We start from the raw sequence: 20,961 nt of genomic DNA, 5'->3' as shown, positions 1-20,961 counted from the left end.
CCCAGCATGAAGGAAAGGGTCCCTATGAAACCCAGGCCTGAGTTTCGGTTTTATTGTCAGGCAGTACCCGGACCTAGGAAAAGTCATAAGCTGACACCACCCAGGGAGGGCCAGCATCTAAGGATAAGTACCCGACATTCCAAACATTCCAACTGTTAGATAAGAATGCCAGATACCTGAGCCCAGCACATACCTATTCCCCTTTTGCCAAGACATCCCTAGACAAATGTCAGCCAATCAGGGTCATGAACCCTGGAAATCCCCTCACCCCCAACCTCTACTCTGATAAAAAAAAAAAAAAAAAAAAAAAAAAAACCTACCCCACCTAGGCTCGGCGATCTCTGCTCTCACTACTGCATCAGACAGACAGAGAGTCTAAGCTTGAGCTTGAAATAAAGGCTCTTTGCTTTTACATACAGGATTTGATCTTCAGGTATTTGGGGGTCTTAGTGATCTGGGCATAACAGTCCCAAAAGCAGGCAAGAGTCTGAGACAGCTCCTGCTCCCACTATTAGAAGTCTCACGAGAAGACCAAGCTACACAACTGTAACATATATGCAGAGGGCTTAGGTCAATCTCAAGCAGGCTCTCTGGTTGTTTGTTCAGTCACCCTCTGAGCCCAGGTATGGTAGTTTGAAAGAAATTGGCCCCCAAAGGGAGTGGCACTATTAGTAGGTGTGACCTTGTTGGAGTAGGTGTGGTCTTGTTGGAGAAAGTGTATCACTGTGGAGGCAGGCTTTGAGGTCTCATATGAGCTCAAGCCATGCCCAGTGAGACAGACCACTTCCTGTTTCCTTCAAGTCAAGATGTAGGACTCTCAGCTACTTCTCCAGCACCATGTCTGCCTGTATACCACCATGTCACACCATGATGACAATGGATTAAACCTCTGAAAATGTAAGCCACCTCAGTTAAATGTTTTTTCTTTATAAGAGTTGGTGTGATCCTGGTGTCTCTTCAGAGCAATAAAAACCCTAAGACACCAGGTTAACTGATTCTTTGGGATTTCTTCAGATGCTGTTCACCCCTCTGGGTCCTACAATCCTTTCTCCTCCTTTTCCCCAGGATTCCCCAAGCTCTGCCTAATGTTTGGCTGTGGGTCTGCATCTGTTTCCTTCAGTTGCTGGATAAAATTGGGCTAGGCATCAGTCTATGTGTATAACAGAATATCATTAGAAATTATTTCATTGACTTTTTTTCAGTTGTGTTTGGTTTAATCCTAGGTCTCTGGGCTACCTAGCCTTTTGGTCCTGGCCCCCCTGACAGTGTCATGGTTGGGCTCTCCCTCATGGCATGGGTCTCAAGCTGGATCAGTCATTGGTTGGCCACTCCCACAATTTCTGCACCACCTTTATCCCTGCACACCTTGTAAGCAGGACAAATTGTAGGTCAAAGGTTATATGACTGGGTTGCTGTCCCAATCCCTCCACTGGAAGTCTTGCCTGGTTACAGGAGATGGCCAGTTCAGGCCCCGTATGCCCCATTACTAGGAGTCTTCGTGGGGGGTCACTTTGTGAATTCCTGGGAGTTTTCATTGTACTAGGTTTCTAGCTTGTCCCCTAGAAGCCCCCCAAATCTAGTTGTCTCTCCCAGTATCCTCTCCCTCCATTCCCCCCACCACCTGATTCCCCCTGTTTCCATCTCCCACATCCATCCATCCACAATGTCTGTTCTATTTCCCCTTCCTAGGAAGATCCATGTGCCCCCCACCCCCACCCTTGAACCCTCCTTGTTACCTAGCTTCTCTGGGTCTGTGGATTGTAACAATGTAGCATTTTTATTCAAACCACCATACCAACCTACTGGTGGAAAGGAATAATTTTAAAGAGCTGATCAAAAAGAAAACAGAAAGAGAGAGAGAGAAGAGAGAGAGAGAGAGGAGAGAGAGAGGAGAGAGAGAGAGAGAGAGAGAGAGAGAGAGAGAGAGAGAGAGAGAGAGAGAGAACGAGAACATAGAGTCAATGAGGCAAGTAAAAAAGAAAACAGGAAGTTTAAACACCAATAAATTGGTAGTTCTGTCAGGTCTAAATAACTACATTTTGAAAACAAAATATTTGTTGGGGTGTAGCTCAGTGTAGAGTACGTGTTCAAGGTCCGTTCTAGTTTTGTTCAGTTGCTGTGATAAAGCAGTCTACTCAAAAGCAACTGAGGGAGGGGGAGGTTTGCAGAGTTACTTCCTTTTACATTTCCAGGCCACAGTCCAGCTTTGAGGGAAATCAGGAAAGAACTCAAGACAGGAACCAGGAGGCAGGAACCATGGAGGAACACTGCTTGCTGGCTTATCCTCTGGCTTGCTCAGCTAGCTTTCTTGTGCAGCCCAGACCCACCTGCCTAAGGTTGGCACAGCCCACAGTGGGTGGGACTCTCCAACATCAATCAAGACAACCTCTCACAGACATTGCTACAGGCCAATCTGATGGAGGCAATTCTTCCTTTGAGGTTCCTCTTCCCGGCTGACTCTAGTTTATGTCAAATTGACAATAAAAAACTAATCAATAGAGTTCTAGGTTCCAGCCCCACAACTAAAAATCAGTCAGTTCATTCATTCTTATGCTAGCTAAAAACAACAGCAAAGTGAGGCAACTTAAAGGTTAAAATGCAAGGACAGGGGAAATGCCTAAGAGATACTAAGAAAGTGGCAAGAGCTGTGCTAATATCATAGAGACCACCTTGAAAGCAAACAAGAGCTTGTGATAAGGAGAGCCCTTTCATGACAATAACAGATAGGTTCACTGGGAAGATACAGTAACCAGTTTGATTCTGTATACTCAACACAGCCTCAGAATACGTGGAATAAAATTTTACAGGTCAAAAAGGCAAACTATAGCGTCTAAGTGTGAGACCTTAATGCAATACTTTTAGCAACTGGTAAAAATGAACAGATAAATACAGACAAGGACACAGACAATCTAAACAGTATAATTAATGGTGTCGTTCCAGGCCTGTATCAAGAAACAAGATATGGAGAGAGAACCCTACTGTTACATGCCTCTGCTTTTGCTCTCCTGAGATGTGCCTTTATTGTACTGACTGTTCTCCACAGTATTCCAGAATCTGCGCATTGCATTTATCTTTTGAATTTTCACAGTACCGGGAGGTATAGTACATACAATTTTCTATCTTCTTCATCTAAGTGAACAGTTTGGTGGTGTGAGGGCTAGACTTGCCAATCTGACACTGTCCAGAATCAGCTGGGCAGAGTCTCATTGAGAGATTCTCTGGATCAGACTTGGCTGTAGACATGCCTGTGAGGGATTCTGTCTTATGTTAACTGAGTGGGAGGCCCCAGCCCACTGTGGACAGTGGGTCCTGGACTGTAGAAATGCAGAGAGAGAGAGAGAGAGAGAGAGAGAGAGAGAGAGAGAGAGAGAGAGAGAGAGAGAGAGCGCTAAGCATGGACAAGCATGTATGCATTCATTTTTCTCTCTGTTCTTCACTATGCTTGTGACTGTTTATGTTTTTGCCCTGGCTTCCAGAACGATGGGCTCTGGAATTGTGAGCTAAATGAACACTTCTTCTTCCAAAAGTTGTTTTTATTGGGCTACTAAAGCAAGAGAAACAAAGTAGAGCGGGTGGCATTCAGTACATTCACATCACAGTATACCATCACCACCGTCGATCCACAGAACTATTTCTAATCTTCCCAGAATGACACTCCAAGCTTATGAAACAACACTCACTTGCCTCTCTGCCCAGACCCTGGCAGTCACCATTCTATTCTAGGACTACATTTTGACTCAGTTTCTCCTTGCTGACCCTTGGGATTGCTCATGTATACATAGGCCTTCTTGGATATGCAGGATTGGGTCCACTGTAGAGAAAACAGGGTTGTGGAAGGAAAGAGAAATGATAACATACACCAGTGAGGTCTGGCCTTCTATTCTGAAGCGTAGCAGCCCCACCAAAGATCTACCCAATTCTTCCTCATCACACGGGTGATTTTGCAAGGCATTTTCACATTCTAGATCCACAGTGGGCTACCCAGCCTGGCTTCATACTGCTTAACATCCCTCACGAGGCCTCTGTTTAGGGCCTGCACCCTCACAGCCTGGCACTCAAGTATGGTTGCCATGCCTTTAGACGTAAGCCAGCACTCAGCAGAACCTGGTCCTATCCTGCATTTATGTTTGCTTTGGGCTTAGGTTGAGATTTCTGTAACTTATACCAAAAGAATCGCTGTGCTCAGTCTGCAGGTAACTCTTTACATTTATAGACTTTGGGTCCATTTTAAATTTGCAGAAAAATTAGAGGGAAAAAAAGGAGTTCACACACACACACACACACACACACACACACACACACACACACACACTCCCTGAACCTCGGGCACATTGCTGTATTGTTAGCAGCTTGGGCTACCGTGGTACATTGCACATATTGTCACCACAGTTTCAGTTATGGTTTGTCTTTAGTTCTGTGCATTCCGTGGGCTTGTACAAGTGTATAGTACATGCACCCACAATATCACACCCTAAACCTCCTCCTCAGGCCACCATTCCTTCCTCTCTCCCTCTCCACCAAACACAAAGCAACAATCTTCACACTGGCTCCCTAGTTTCATCTTTTCCAGTCTTTTGATAGAAGTCATTTAGCATCTGGCCTTGTCAGTCACTTAGTAGCATGCATTAAAGCCTCCACTGTGTCTTTTTGGAACTTTATGGCATCCTTACCTTTATTTTTAACTACACAACAATACTCTAAAGAAATAAGCTGTCTAAGCTGGAAGAGGGTGGAGAAGTTCCTCCCTGCCTGTCTCCTTAGAGCACCTTCTGAACTCTTCACTGTCTCTTGTGATTTGAGCTTCTGTCATGACACGTGACCCACCTTACCCTCTAACAATGCTTGATTTTGTCTGATATTAACAGAGGTATGTCAGCTTCCTCTGGTTAGTGTCCACATGATGTATCTTTCTTGTTATCTCAGTTTCACCCTTCCTGTATTTGTCCTTAGACACACTTCTGTTAACATAGATCAGCCAGTCGATGGTGGGTCCCGGTTCCCTAATGTTAAACCAGTCCTCACTTTGGGAATAGACCCAGACTCCTGGTTGAGATACAGCATCATATGTCCCCAGCTGTCCTCTGTTTGCTAATGCTCTCCTCAGAGGACAGCAGTCAGGCTAGATGGATGAGGTGGCCCTCTACAATGGGACAAATTCTAAACAGCCTGAGTGTAACCCTCAGCTAATCATGTTCCCAACCACTGGAGTGGCTCTTATCCAACGCATAATAAGAGAGAAGTGTAGAGACCCAGACATTTAGCCTAATGAAGTAGGATCTCTGGTAGACCATGTAGAGACCAGTGTGTCCCTTGGGAGCAGACAGAGCTCTGCCACGACTATGTTACATTTGACTTCTCCTTCAGGCAGAAACTATTCCTTCCCTTCCTACCCACAGATGTTGGTCTTCAATAAATGCACTGCAAACCAATCTCCAGCCCAGCATTTACTTCTGGGGAACCAACATGGGCCACAACAGTGCAGTCCCAGGACCTGCAGGTGGTTTAGTGATCTGCTGTTGCCATGTTGGAAACATAAAAGTTTTATGGTCTAATAAACAAATATGCAGAAAAATAAGTCAGGAAAATTCTGTGATCAATCGTATTAATTATTCATTGAGTTACAGAAAATATAATTAAAAGGTATAATTTTATAATTTTTAATTTATGCTATTACTCATATACCATTATTTTCTTTACTATATTTTATAAGTCAAAACAAGTCTATGTGTATGTGTGGTGTATATATGTAGGTGTGAATGTGTATTTGTGTGTCTGTGTGTGTGTTTATGTGTGTGGTATATATAAATGTGTGTTTGTGTGTGTATATGTGTAGTGAATGTATGTATGTGTGTATGTATTGTATATGCAATGTATGTATGTGGGTGTATGTTTGTGTCTGTGTTTGTGTTTGTGTGTCTGTGTGTATATGTGTCGTAAATGTATGTAGGGGTGTGTGTATGTGTGTGTATGGTGTATGTATATAGGTGTATGTTTGTGGCTGTATGTGTCTCTGTGTGTGCTTGTGTGTGTGTGTGTGTGTGTGTGTGTGTGTGTGTGTGTGTGTGTGAAAGCCAAAGGTTGATGTTCAGTGGCAGGTTGGTTTGTGTGTTGGTGTGTATGTGTGTGTGGTGTATGTATGTAGGGGTGTGTGTGTGTATGTGTGTACGTGTGTGTGTGTGTGTATGTGTGTGTGTATGTGTGTATGTGTGTGTTTGTGTGTGGTGTGTGTTTGTGTGTGGATGTGTGTGAGTGAAAGCCAGAGGTTGATGTTCAATGGCTTCCTCAATCACTGCGCATCTTGCTTTTTTGAGACAGGGTCTCTCACTGAACCTGGACCTCACTGGTTCAGCTAGACTGACTGTCCATCAAGGCTGGGATTACAGGTATGTGCTGTCTAGATTTTATATAGATGCTAGGGATCCAAACTCAAGCATTTTACCAACCGCACCATCTCCCTAGCCTAGGAAAAAATAAGGGAATAGCTTTATATTTTAGTTTTGTGGTGCTCCTTTTTGTTGTGATGCTTGTGGTGGGGTCTAGGATATTAGGTTTCCCTTTCCTTGAACTCAGAATCCTCCTGTGTGATGTTACCAGCACTTTGGGAGGGGGTTGAAGATGACTACATTTTCTTTTTGCACAAAATTGTGGAAGTTATATTTTTACAACCCTGGGGTGCACATATGTTAATTTGGTTATTTCAAAAGTGCCCAGAAGAAAAGAGGAACGCTTGCCCTATTTGCTTTTGTGTAAACCTTAACACGAATGAACTCCAGGTGCTTCTGTAAGGGGTTTTAAATGTGTAAAACAGTGTCCTAGGGAAAATAGACAACAGAGGGAATACCATTAAGAGAGAAAAGGGTGATAAAATTGGAGAAGAGTCCTAAAGACTGATGCCAGATTGTGCCCACTTAACTCTGTTAAGTTCTGTTCCTGGCAAGGATGTAAATCACACAGCCAGCTATTTAAAACTGAGAGCAAAGCACACAGCCCAACCATAAAAAAACTAAAACTTAAGATGTCATTGATATGAGGCATTAAACTCCCTCCTTACACCAGAACTATGCTAATGCCATACACAAATTTGAATAATTGGAGACACCATGCAAACTCTTCCTTAAAATCGATGCTGGATGGCTCAGCTCTAGGGAGCTGGAACTGCTGTTTATTATCTGGGGTCCTCTGGAGAAGTGTCAATTTCTCAGACTCCTAAATAGAGGGAAACAATGTGGAGTTAATTAAAGTGTGCCAATCCAATCATTGCCCATAGGGTGTGGAACTAACGGGTCATTAGGAGAGCAGCAAAGGCTGGGACACTCGTAAACTGGTAAATCCAAACCACTCTTCAGTGATGATGAATACACAATTAAAAAAAAAGAGAGAGATTTTACAACATGGATATTTATTGTTCTTTTTGCATGGCCATCTTGTAGTTTTTTTTTTTTTTTTTTTCGGTTTTTCGAGACAGGGTTTCTCTGTGTAGCTTTGCGCCTTTCCTGGAGCTCACTTGGTAGCCCAGGCTGGCCTCGAACTCACAGAGATCCGCCTGGCTCTGCCTCCCGAGTGCTGGGACATCTTGTAGTTTTTTAAAAGCCTTGTCTGTGTGTGAAAAGAACTGCCACAGTTGAGAATCTTCTAGCTAAAGATAGCAGAAAAAAACAAGACAGTTTTCCTAAACATAGCTCAGATTAGAAAGTATATCCAGGGCCATACCACCCTGAATTCATCCCATCTCCACACTATCTCGGAAGCAAGCAGGATCAGACCTGGTTAGGACTTAGATGGAAGAAACTACTTATCAGATAGGGGAGAGAAAAAAAATCAACCGAAGAAACTTCGACCACAGAATGGGCACGACCTCAGGTGTGATCCCCAGTGCTGGAGCACACACACACACACACACACACACACACACACACACACACACACACACACACAGAGTAAACAAATATTGAATACTAATTAGCCTTTCTTTATTTTCAGAGTCATATGGATTAGTAATTCTAAAACTACTTTCTATGTATTCTTGGATTAAATATATAACAAGAAGATAGAAGGCATGTCTCTTATTTGAGAACTACAAAGACGGAAAGAAAAAGTGAAAATAAACCACGAGGTGCTCATTTTGAATTATAGGACAACTTGAACTCACATAGCAAAGTGTAAATTTTTATGGCTAAACTATGTTTTACTTATTCACTCTGATAAGCATAAAGTGAGTATGTATTTACATACCTAATTTCTTTGCTCACATTTAATTTTATTTTGACTTTTTAATACTACCCAACACAATATGTATTTCATTTTGTATTTCATTTATGTCTTTATTACTGTTTGTTGCTGCTTTTATTTTATTTACTGAAAGTGAGAAGGCACTTTTGTGACCTATTTCTTTTTCTTCTGTAGGTCTTAAACTTACTAAATTTGAGACATCTAAGCAGGCTAAAGGGAAAGGGGCGTAGTTCAGAGTCACTTTGGAAAAAGAAAAGGTTGCATCGTTAATGGTGCCCTATGGTGAATGGTGAACTGGTTGTACAATTACATTTCATTCTTAGTTAATTGTGCTTAAGGCTGAATTAAATTTGTGTGTTCCCTTCTTAGAGCAGCTCCTATTGGCAGAGATGCATGAACTGGATGATGTCATGGCAGTCACTGAAGATGTTCTCAGTGTCCAGGGCACAGGTAAAGTAAGGGTCGCAGTAGTAGTGCCCATCTCCACTAGCAACGCTAATTCTCAGAAACTCATCCCGGATGAAGTAGCTGCTAACCCAAGGAGGTCGTAGGTCCTCTCCAGGTTGGGGAGTCACATCCTCAAGAAGAGTGTGGAGGGCGAACTCAAAGTAGTCCTCGATCTTGGATTTCCCGGTGAGGACTTTCTCAGCAAGCAGGTCTTGCTTGTTAAGGAAGAGGATCGAAGAGGCAGTGTGCAGCCATCTGTGATGCTCTTGAAGAGGTTCAGAGCCTCCTGCGGGCGTATGGTCTGTGTTATCCTCCCTCGTGGTCCAAGATGTCGGCAGTCACATCACGGCCGCGTTCATGGTGCTGCCCACTTCCAAGAAGTAGAAGTTAACTTTGTCCACCTGGAACTTGGTCTCAAAGATTCCAGAGGTCAGCATTCGGCAGAGAAGCAGGTCCTGGTCACTTGGCACATAGTCAGGCTGCTCGATCACACTGACCCTGTCCAGGAAGCACTGGGCTCAATCCGGAGGCATGCAATCCCTCCACCTCCCACAGGGCCTTGGCGTGCTGGTAGAATTCACGTGGGAAGTCAGAGTTCTACACATTCAGCTCAGAGGGTGCCCACTGGTTCTCAGGTTTGGCCAGCTTTGAAGGGGGCACCGGGCTGCTCATGGAGGCAACAATGGTTTCAGAGGCCTCCTTCGGGTTGTTTTTGATGACCTGCACTTTGGTGGCCTTCTCTCTATCTCCATTAAACCCATTATCCTGTGAAGCAGGATACTCATCTGCTTCACAATCGTGAATCTCCTGCACCCAGCAGCAGGTGGTGACAGGTAACCCTGCTTGTCCTTCTACAGCTGCTTCTCCGTCTTTCCTTGACCTCTCACAGGCCCTTCTCATTGCACTGGTGCTTGGCCTTACTGCCTCAGAAGCAGCCCATGACCGCAACGGGGCAGGGCCAGGCTGCAGGATGGCTAGGACAGGACCAGGGGCCTCAGGCGGGCCTGGAGAGCAAAATCACCAGAGGATGGTGGCTTGGACCAAGGTGAGAGCATGGTTCTCCACCCCGGGCAGCCCCGAGGTGGTGACAACCCCTCTTATATACCTAATTTGTTTGTTGGCTGATTATTGTTGTTGTTTTTTGCTTTTCAAGACACGGTTTCCCTGTGTAGCCCTGACTGACCTGAAACTAGCTCTGTAGACCAGGCTGGCCTTGAACTCACAAAGATCAGCCTGCCTGTGCCTCCGGAATGCTGGTGTCAAAGGTGTGCACCACCACCACCTGGCATGTACCCAATTTTTTATGATTTGCTTAATGAATGAAAGAACCATCCAGATAAAAAAGCTTGTTCAGGGGGCTGGAGAGATGGCTCAGAGGTTAAGAGCACTGCTTCTTCTTCCAAAGGTCCTGAGTTCAATTCCCAGCAACCACATGGTGCCTCACAACCATCTATAATGAGATCTGGTGCCCTCTTCTGGCCTGCAGGGATATGTGCAGACAGAATACTGTATGCTTAATAAATAAATCAATCAAAGAAAAAAAAAAAAAAAGCTTGTTCAAAGAAGCACAAATTGGTTAATACCGCACAGGGCAAGAAAACTGGGAATTTCTAAATTTGGTTTTTGTTTTGAGATTTGTATCCATTTTCATTGCTTTTCTTTTTAACCTGATAGAAACTATTTACACCTGTAATGGATTTAAAAATCTACATGTCAAAATATGACTTTAGAGACTCATGACCCTCTTCCATAGTGAATAACAAACTAAAAAAGGCAATTTATACTTTACTAGAGAATGAAAATATCCTTGGGTGAGCCTGTTTACTGGACACTGTCTATACACAGGAGAGTTCTGCCTGCCTCAAGGACCAGGAAATAAGGTTACTTCCCTAGCAATCAATGCTCAGCTCTCAGTTTCTCCATGAAAGAGACCATGGATTCTCAAGAAACAGTTCATTTCCAGGCAGACAACAGAACACCTGTAAGAAGACGCTAGAATGTTCTTTTGTTCTCCGTGAATGATGAGGACGTGACAGGAGAGCAGAGGAGGTGGCTTGAAGGGACAGATCCTTGTAAAAACCAGGGCCAAAGGGAGCATCAAAATAAATAATAATGGTAATGCATTCTAAGGCATGAATAAAGTGAGACTCCATGTGTCCTTATCTGCATAAGGGCTGGAAGGAAGGCTCCTTCTAATCATGAAGTGGCAACCAGCAAGGAAGAAGACCTCGCTAAAGACTTGCAGCACTGACTGTAACAATCGTGACAGCGGTTGATTCAGACAAGAAATGCTGATGAAGGCTGTTGTGAGGCATCCACCAGAGAAGACCACTCGGACATGGGTTTAAGACCGTACAAAGTCTTTATTAGCCTGCCCGTGACTACACTGGGTGTTCAGGACCGCAGAGTAACCCAGCCTTTCCCACAGTGAGCTTTTAAGCACAAAAACCATGTCCTGGCTTGACATACTTAGTTAACAGGAAAAGTTAGCCAGAAGCAGAACCACAGAAGTCAAAGAGACTTTCCCAGAACAATATGCACGTTGATGGATTCGGTCTTTGTTTTAGTTTTGGCAGATGATACTGTCTACATGCTGGGCTTTACATCCTGAATGGTACTTCTACCCTGGAGTCAGTTGTGCTAAGGTCTTGGGGGCCCTGTTACAAAGGTTAAAACTGGTAGGTGGAAGCTTGATGAGGAAAAGCGTGTGGTGTCAAAATATTTCCCAACGAATGACTGATTAATTGCAAAGGGGGAAATAACTTGGTAATGGAGAAACTGGCAGTCCCTGCCCTGCCTAGTTGATCAAAACTAGCATCATGAGAAATGAAACAAATCAATGTCACATGCCTCCTTAAAGCAATGTCCTACAAAGGGCACACCACTCAAAATCATATCTCAATCTTGGGCAAAGAGCAAAGAAACCCAAATTGAAGGCATTGCACCAACCATATTCTGTGTTCTTTTAAAATGTCATGGTCGTGAAAGACAATATAAGCTGAGAAACCTCTGTGGCTTAAAGAAGACTGAAAGACATAACATCTGAATGCATTCCATTGCCTGCACTGGGCCCTTTACCAGGGAATGTTCCCACAGCCATAAAAGAAACTAGTGAATTTAATATATAAACTATGGGTTAGATGGTAACAATATACCAGTGTTAAGTATTTATACTAGTCTTTAATACACCTTCAACTATTTTCTTTAATATACCTTCAACTATTTTAGGGGTAAACAGCCTAATGTCTGCAACCAGTTCTCACGTGTTAAGAAACAGGGACTGCCAAAGCCTTATCTGATGGGAACAGCAGGAGTCATAAAGCCAGCACAGCTGCTTGACAAAGATCCAGCAGAGCTGAGCCACATGATGGCTGCCATGCCACCTTTGGTTTTCATCTCCACCTGTTACATACTTGGGGGACTTTTGATATTTGTACAATTTAGGGATATTGGATTGACAGAAAAATTTTTATGAATCATTTATGCCTTCTCCCAGGAATCCTGTTTCTAAGCTTCCCCAGGAAAGTCCTGAATATACTACCCCTCCCGATTTGAGGAAGATATCCTTATCTATTTGAACTTTTTCCTTATGCCTTGGAGGTTGTGACACACATAAAGAAGTCAGAGGTCTCTTCATGAGGCTATGAGATAGTCTTGAAACATCTGTCCCTCTACTTATACAGGAACAAGATATTCAAAACAAAGTAAACTTTAAAAGGTCAACAAGATTCGGTGGGCTAGAGAAGTTGGCAGTTCAGATTACAAGCCTCTTCCCACTGTACACTCAGACAATTATGTGGCATACAACTCTGCCCTACACAGAGATATATTGATGAGCAAAGTATGGAGTGGAAAGATAATGAAAGAATGAGAAGTCAGGACCTCCCTCTCTTAGAAGTTAGCACATGCAGAGTCACTGTGGTGTCATGTGACCAAGGAACAACGGAATGCCAGAAATAGACATCTAGACCAATTCTATAAAGATATAAAATATAAATATTGTATTATGCCAGAATTTGAATAATAACTGCAGCAGCTTTGGCCTGGGGATTGTTCTTGGGCACTCTGACCACTAAGAGTTAATAATACACTGCTTGGCAATATGCATGGCATATGCCTGAGCTGGCTTGAAGATTTTGTTTTGGTCTAGCATCCTTGAAGCAACCAGAGCTATCAGCCTGAGAACAGGTTGTCATATGCTTCTAGGTTCTTAAAAATTGGGTTATAGGGTTTATGACTAAAGATGATAACTCTGTTTATTAATGATGTCAAAACTTGAGGGAAAATGATTAGAAATGATAACTCTGTTCTGTCACTGTTTATTAATGATGACTAAAAGCTAAGCAAGAGGAAGTGAAACACATGTCCCAAACAAAAATGATATGATCTATGTTGGAATATCATGAATTTATCCCTGCTTATTAAATTCTGTATAAAGAAGCACTCCAGCTGCTAGTCAGTCAGGCTGCAAGATTCTCACCATCACCATGGCCTGGCTCATTCACCACCACCACCCCGCCCCACCCCCATCCCAGGCAACTTCTTACTTCCTCTGCAGGTCTGTAGGAACCTGTTCACCACCAGGAATGGCTCTCGGCAAGGGACACACAGAGGCACACACATATGCATATAAATAATGATATATGTATGTGATATGCATATAATAGTAGGTAAGTAAATAGATGGTAGAGATACAATAGGTAGATATAGACAGTAGAACAAAGCAAAAAAAAAAAAGTCAAGCAATTGGTAAATCTGGGCAAATGATATACGCAGGGGTGTTTGGTACTATTTTTCCATAAGTTTAAAATGTATTACACAAGTCTATTTTCATCACTATAACGACATGCCTGAGGCTAACTTTAGGGGGAAAGCCTGTTTGGGTTCACAGTTCTGAAAGTATAAGGCCTAAAGGCCTCACCTCATACAGCCTTCTCTTGAAAGCGTGCGTGCGTGTGTGCGTGCGTGCGTGCGTGTGTGTGTGTGTGTGTGTGTGTGTGTGTGTGTGTGTGTGTCCATCCTGGAGCTTGCACATGCACCTCCTCTCTTTAAAGCCCCTCCCACAGTCACGAGATCAGCCCCAAACACCTCACCTAATCCCAACCACTTCCATGGTCTCACCTCTAAACACCACAAGGGGCTGAAGTTCTCTGCTCCATAATGCCTTGGGGTAGCAATTACACCAAAGTTTTTTCAGCCTACGGGTCACTCACATCACATGCAAACCACAGTGTTCGTCAAGAGAAAAGTCCTCCATGAAAACCAAGAAAGACTGGGCCAGCCTCATCACAGCCCAGGGTGGGTCTTGGACCAATGGTCTGCCAGCAACCAAGAACAACAATCCACAATTCCCCAATCAGGGAACAAATAATGGGTCACTGTCCTCCCCTTTGGGTCACTAGATAGAAAGGGTCAGAGTGGCAAATCGCTCCCAGCACACAGGGTCCAGGAGTCTTTGAAAGAGGGAAGAATAGCCCCAAGTCACAGCAGCGTCACCACTGACACCAGTGGAGAGAGATCTTCCCTCCTCTGGTCCCTGACACGCTAAGCTACAGGATCTGCCTGTCGGAAATGTGGTCTGACCCTCGGTGCTGTGAGTCTGGGTCTTCCTGCAGCAAGTATGAGGACAAAGAAGAGAACCATAGCTCCAGCCATCAGTGGCAGGTGACCCGGCATGTTCTCATGAAAGAAAGAAAATATTCTCCAAGATTAAACCTCCAGGTTCAAAAACCACAGAGGGCTGGGAGGAAAGGGGACTGTGCTGAAATGTGTAGAACATGCTAGAAAGACTTAAACCTAACAAGGAGATTTGTGGCCCCAGCAAGAGGGGTAGTGATCAACGTAAAAAACAGATGCAACAAAAAGATACAATCCCTCTAAGCCTAACTAGAAGTCACAGGAATTTACCTGCATGATGACAACATCACAAAACAGAACACCTGGCTGTGTCACCTCAGAGGAGGGTCACACTCCTCTTGCCTTCAAGGCCCTGGAAGCTGCCTCCTGATGATCACATCCAGAACTAGAAATAGGAAACCTTTGATAAGGGGGTTTTCATTATTATCTTTATTCCACCTACTGACCATCCCCAGCCTCGGAGGTTCTGAGAGGTTGTGGACATCCGGCTATGCCAGGACAGACCCGCATGGTCCACACAACTGCAAACTGAAAAACAACATTGCGTTTGAAGCTGGGCCTCCGAAGTGTTTTTCCATCCCTCTTGTTATCTTCTGAGCCAAGTGAGTCAGTCCCAGCACATTCCAGAGGAAACACAGTGGTCTCAGATGAAAGGAATTCCACTCTCAGTCACTCTCAGCACATTCCCGAACAAGCAAGCCCTGCATTTCACGAGGAGAGGACAGTCACTCACAGGCCACCTCACGGGGGCCCTTGGAAATCCTGTCCCACTCGGAGACGATCCGCCTGAGAAACACAACAGAGGCGGGAGCCCAGAACCCCAGCCAAAATGGTGCCATAAAATAAGTGACAAATGAGGGGGTGGAGCAGGTGTAGGAGCCAAGGTGCCCAATAGCATCCAGGAAACAACAGGGCAGATACACATATGAACTTGTAACAGGGGCCCCAGACCTCAGCACAACTGGCTCCATGCTGGAAACGCCACTCAGGCTGTGAAACTCAGCACACAGACAGCACCACCTGCCAAAACTGAAAACAAAGACCTAGTCCATCCAAGTCCATAGTTCTGGGAAAGTCTCTAAATGTACTAACCTTACTTTTAGTTTCTGTAGTTTCGCTTCTGGCTGACTGCTCTTGTTAACTGAAGTATGCCAACCCAGGACATAGTTTTTGTACCTGAAAGCTCATCCTGAGAAAGGCTCAGTGCTACACTGGGGCCCTGAACACCCAGTGTAGTCGCCAGTCAGCTAATAAAGATTTCTGTTGTCTTAAACCCGTGTCCGAGAAGTCTTCTCTGAAGAATATGCCATAACAAACTCACAACAATTATGACAACATGCACAAGACCTGTGCAAATCCAACCAGAGAAAATCATAATATAGAGGGTAGATGATGGACGTAAAACTCCACCACACACCGAGGAGCGATTGGCAGTTGATGGCTGCTGGGAGAGGAGAGGCAGTCTCCCTCAGTGATATGACCCAGGAGGTTGACAACACACTGAACAGGCTCCACCCCCAAGACCAGTGGGCCAACATAGACTGGCCTCCTATCACATCACACCCTTGCTTCTAATGTCACATCGCTTCCCACTCAGACCTCTGCCTCCCTCAAAAGGACCTTTGTAATGACACTGGGTCCACCTGGACAATCAAGGAGTCTCTCCCCATCTCAAGATCCTTAACACCATTTCTTCAAAGTCCCTTTTGCCCTGAAAAGTAAGACAGTGAGTGAGGATTCTGAAGATTAGGGTGTGGTGGTCTTCAAGCAAGCTGTTACTCAGCCTACCACAGCCACCGGGCCTCAGCCAGCGGGAACAAACATAAAAGCAAAGGGCTGTTAGAGACCGATTCTATCTGTGCATGTTATAAAGTAGAGATGATAGATAATGATAGACAGACAGAGAGACAGATGATAGATAGATAGATAGATAGATAGATAGATAGATAGATAGATAGATAGATAGATAGATAGGTAGGTAGGTAGGTAGGTAGGTAGGTAGGTAGGTAGGTAGATAGATAGATAGATAGATAGATAGATAGATAGATAGATAGATAGATAGATAGATAGATAGACAAATAATGATAGGTAGATAGATAATAGATAGGTAGGGAGATAGATAGATAGATAGATAGATAGATAGATAGATAGATAGATAGATAGATAGATAGATAGATAGATAGATAGATGATAGATAGATAGATAGATCTGTTATGACAGACAGATAATTGTTAAGTATGTGAATAATGGATAGACAAACAGGTATCACATACATATATGTGAAGGATCAGTATCAGAAGCAGACTCCAGAGGGCTTTGAAATCAGGATCTTGATAAATACATCACTCTATTTTGCTGGTTTTAATTGCTTATGCCGAAATGGCTTTTTAGATAGAGATTTCCATTTGCATTGCTGAATGAAATGTTTTTTTCTCAAAATAACTTACTGTATTTTTGCCACAAGGTGGAGCCAATGAAACATCAAAGAGGCCTTCAGAGCAGCCATTTTGCCCTGGCTTTCTGGCTGGTTGTGAGGTTACCAACCGCTGTTCCCTGTATGATTTGGGTATAAAGACTGTATTTGTTCAGGAAATTTCGGGGAGCCCTACAGTTTCCTGTACTCAGAAATCATCCAGCTCCACACAAGAGTGAAGAGAGATGTTCTCTCCTGAACGCTGCCAGCACAAAGGGATGAATGTGCTGAGTGTCACTGTGAGTGAGCACACCTGGGAGACACCACAGAGTGTCACCATCATAAACGAAATCAAGTCCTTCCCAGGTCTGGGAGGAGGGAGTCATCTGGGCTGGGGATGTGGGAGAGAGTTCCTGACCAGAGCTTTGCTCCAGGGATGTGTCTTTATTGCCCCGGGCCTGCCTGTGACAGCGTCCATCGTGATCTCTCTCCTGCCACGCCTCTCATGCCCAGTGTCACAGGTCCTCACACCTACTGCCCTCCAATGGCCTCACACCATCTGACCTCTGTGTACCTCCTTGCCTCACTTCTGGCCTCCTACAGGCCCTGAACAAAGATTCTTCGCTTGACCAAACTCAGGTCAGGCTCCTGAACCTTCTGAGCATGTCTCATAAAATCTGCTTTTAACAAAGAATTCTTGTTAAGTCACCTTATCAAGAATGTGTGCATCCTCAGGCCGGCAGGATGGTAAAGGGGCTTGCCGCCATGCCTGACAGCCTCAGTTCAATCCCTGGAATATGATGGAAGAAGAGAACTGACCCCTTCACATTGTCCTGTGACCTACACACACACACACACACACACACACACACACACACACACACACACAGGGGCATGCATGCTGCAGCATGTGTATGACCTGTCCCCCAACACATACACACACACACAGAGGCACACATAGATAGATAGATAGATAGATAGATAGATAGATAGATAGATAGATAGACAGACAGATAGGAAAATAAAGAGTCCCTCCGTCTCCACTCTGTTCAACCCTCCACTATCCTCTGAGTGACATCTGATCACCTGACTTGGCTTCATCAAAAATGCTGTTAGGTGGATATGATGGATATGACGGCTAGTTTTGTCAACTTGATTGACTTAAGAAACATGTAGTGAGGCTTATTGTTGGAGGTGTCTTACAAGAGTGTCTCCCGAGTGGTTTAAATAAGGAGAGAGCCCCCACCCTAAGTTGGTAACGTCATTCTGTGAGCCAAAGCTTGGGCTGCACAAAAAAGGAGACCGGAGAGAGCCCAGGGAGCCCTGCCTGTTCTCTGCCTCCTGACCTGCCCAGATTGGAGGCGTGCCAGCCACAGTCTGCCATGTTTTCCCACAATGATAGACTATGGTGCCCTCTCAAACCATGGCAAACAAACCCGTCCTCCCATGGGTTGCTTTTGGCCAGGGGCTTAGTCTCAACAATAACAGGGTAACCGAGTTACTGGGTTAAGCCAGTCCCCTCACCCTGAGGCTTCCACTTACTGACCTCGCCCTGCTCCTTGGCTGTACTTCCTAGTTGACTAGCTCCTTGCTTCCGAACCCCATTGCCATGGGCCCTTTACCTATTGTGATGGTCCAGAAGAGTCTTCCTCATCATGTTTAAACATGCCATTGAAGCATTTTTTTCTTCAAAACCCCATCACTACATTACCACCACCCTCTAGGCATCCCACCCACACAGTACCCTCAAGAGGCAGAGAGAGTTGCTAGGTTTTACCCAGCTTCCATGATCTTCTAGTTGGCTCCAAAAATGCCCTCAGGAAAGTGAAGAGAAGCTGAGCCATGCGTGAATGGGCAGTCTGGTCCCAAACAGACTCCCCAAAGATTTTGTTAGCTCAATCCTCACACTTCTATATCAGCCAAAACTCAGTTTAGGGATGAGCTGAGCTACAGAGAGTAAGAAAGGGAGAAGAAAAGTAGGAATGTTTGCAGGGCCTTTGTCCCAAATCATTCTCCTGTAGATAAGCCCTGCACCCTAGTGGGTAGGGGGTTCTTCTGTAAGAAGAGATGGTACATCGTGCCCTTTTTTAAATGCAGGATGTAGGGCCATCAGCACCCCTGCCCAGCCAACATAAGTGACACTGACTTCAAAGATGTCTCAGGAAAGATCTTTGTCTCTATCTTCCACTCAGTAAGCTGTAGTTGGTTGTTTTACTTTTTTACTCTTAGGGGGCCTGCCACCCAGCTTCCAAATGAGTACATGGAGACTTATTGTTACTTATACATGCCCGGCCTTAACTTGGCTTGTTTCTAGCCAGCTTTTCTTAAATTATCCGGTCTATATTTTGCTTCTGGGCTTTTACCTTCTATATACCTTTATTGACTTCTTACTCTGTGGCTCACTGTGTAGCTGAGTGGCTGGCCCCTGGAGTCCTCCTCTTCTTCTTTTTTCACTCCCTGATCTTCTCTTCCCAGATTTCTCCTCCTATTTATTCTCTCTCCTGCCAGCCCCACCTAGCCTTTCTCCTGCCTGGCTATTGGCCATTCAGCTCTTTATTAGACTAATCCAGTGTTTTAGACAGGCAAAGTAACACAGCTTCACAGAGTTAAACAAATGCAATATAAAAGAATACAACACATCTTTGCATCATTCAACAAATGTTCCACAGTGTGAACAAATATAACACATCTTAAAATAATATTCCTCAACAATAAAACTTTACAAAGCAACTGCCAAGCATCAGGCACTCTGCCAAGAGCACAGAAACCCACAAGAAGGACACGCACTCCTATTTTATCAAATCATAATACAATAAAGCTAGAAATCAATGGCAGGAGTCATTGGAGAAACTAAACAGCAATGTGAGAGCAAGCACCCACCTTTGAACAATCAATGAGCCATTGGAGAAATCAATAGAGACCTTTTTAAATTCTCTAGAACCAAATGAAAATAAAAACATATGCAATAACTTTGAATACAGAAAAGAAGGAAGTATATAACTAATTATCACTGTCTATACTAAACAATCAGAGAAAAGGACTTCCAGGTAAGATGGCAGGCCAGAACCTACCTCTGTGTGGCCCGGCAAAATAGAGACGCCAGGACAAGAGAAAAATTAAAAGTAGATTCCATCTCAAAGAAAGAAACGAGGAAGGAAGGGCTTTGGAAATCCGCAAAAGGAAGGATAAGGCAGTGGGAAAACACAGAGAAATGGAAGATGGGTTCCTGAAGAGAAGAAAGCCAAGCTGAACACTGTTCCAGCTCTATGGCTCGGGCAAGGAGTGAGCCAGCAGTTGGCCTGGATAGAAAGACTACTCTAGACCATCATGGTAGCCCTACTCATAGGGCAGTCCTACCCACAAGACAAGTCCACAGCCCTCATGAGCCTCAGATCCATCCCATTGTAGGTCTGGCTGAAGCAGCGACTTCTCTTGTGGAAGGAGTCAGCCATCATGGAAGCCGCCCTGGCTCAGAGAACTGTGACTGGATGCCGTCTTGCTTGAAAGGTACCCTAGAGTTTAAGGACGAGTACCCTTGAGGCTTGAGAACAGAGAGCAATCCCAAGTCTGGGGGCACTGGTTCAAACTGCCACCGCTGCAGGGAAAGAAGATAGCCCTGGACAGTCCTCCCAGTAGTGGAGAGTGGGAAGGGCAGCTGGCAAGAGGCTAGACAGTGCAAGCAGCCGTGGCCGTGGCTCAGGCAGTCAAGTGCATAGGGAAGATGTCTCCTCTCTTGGTAGCCGAGAATAATTCCAGAGCATGATAGCCCTGAGTCAGGGGTCAGCAGAGCAGACCAGCCTCTGGAGCCAGCTATATGCTATAGTGAGGTTCGCTGCTGTCATGAAGTGATTCTGAGACCCCAGCAGAGCACTCTGCATCTATGGCTGCATCTCCCGGTGGGGTAAGGAATACTTAGAGGGCTTTGAAAGTGTGGAGACAAGCTTCCCCATGTGGGAAAAACCATATGGTCTTCCCATGGGGCTGCTGCCTCCGCTCTCAATGGACTTAGGAGACAGTTTGTACCCATGCCCGGGGGTACAAACTGGGGGGTCTTGGAAGAGTGGAAGAACCGGTTTGGCACACCGACTCCACAACCAAGGGGGGCTAGCCAGTATACAAAGAAGGGAGCTTCTGATGTTAGGGTAGCTCTGACCAACACCAGGCTCATCACACATTCAACTCAGCATGGCGCGCAACATGCCATTTGGAATTCCCCCTTTGTACATTTATCCGTG

General features: G+C 44.6%; 1 pseudogene; it reads right to left on the bottom strand.

Moving 5' to 3' along the window:
* Positions 1-8,594: 8,594 nt before the first annotated feature.
* Positions 8,595-20,178, bottom strand: LOC102911021 (guanine nucleotide-binding protein G(s) subunit alpha-like; annotated as a pseudogene).
* Between the last annotated feature and the right edge of the window lie 783 nt (positions 20,179-20,961).

Source organism: Peromyscus maniculatus, chromosome 11, assembly GCF_049852395.1.
Source record: "Peromyscus maniculatus bairdii isolate BWxNUB_F1_BW_parent chromosome 11, HU_Pman_BW_mat_3.1, whole genome shotgun sequence".
Taxonomy (NCBI): Eukaryota; Metazoa; Chordata; class Mammalia; order Rodentia; family Cricetidae; genus Peromyscus; species Peromyscus maniculatus.
This window is presented reverse-complemented; position numbering and strand designations above follow the sequence as displayed.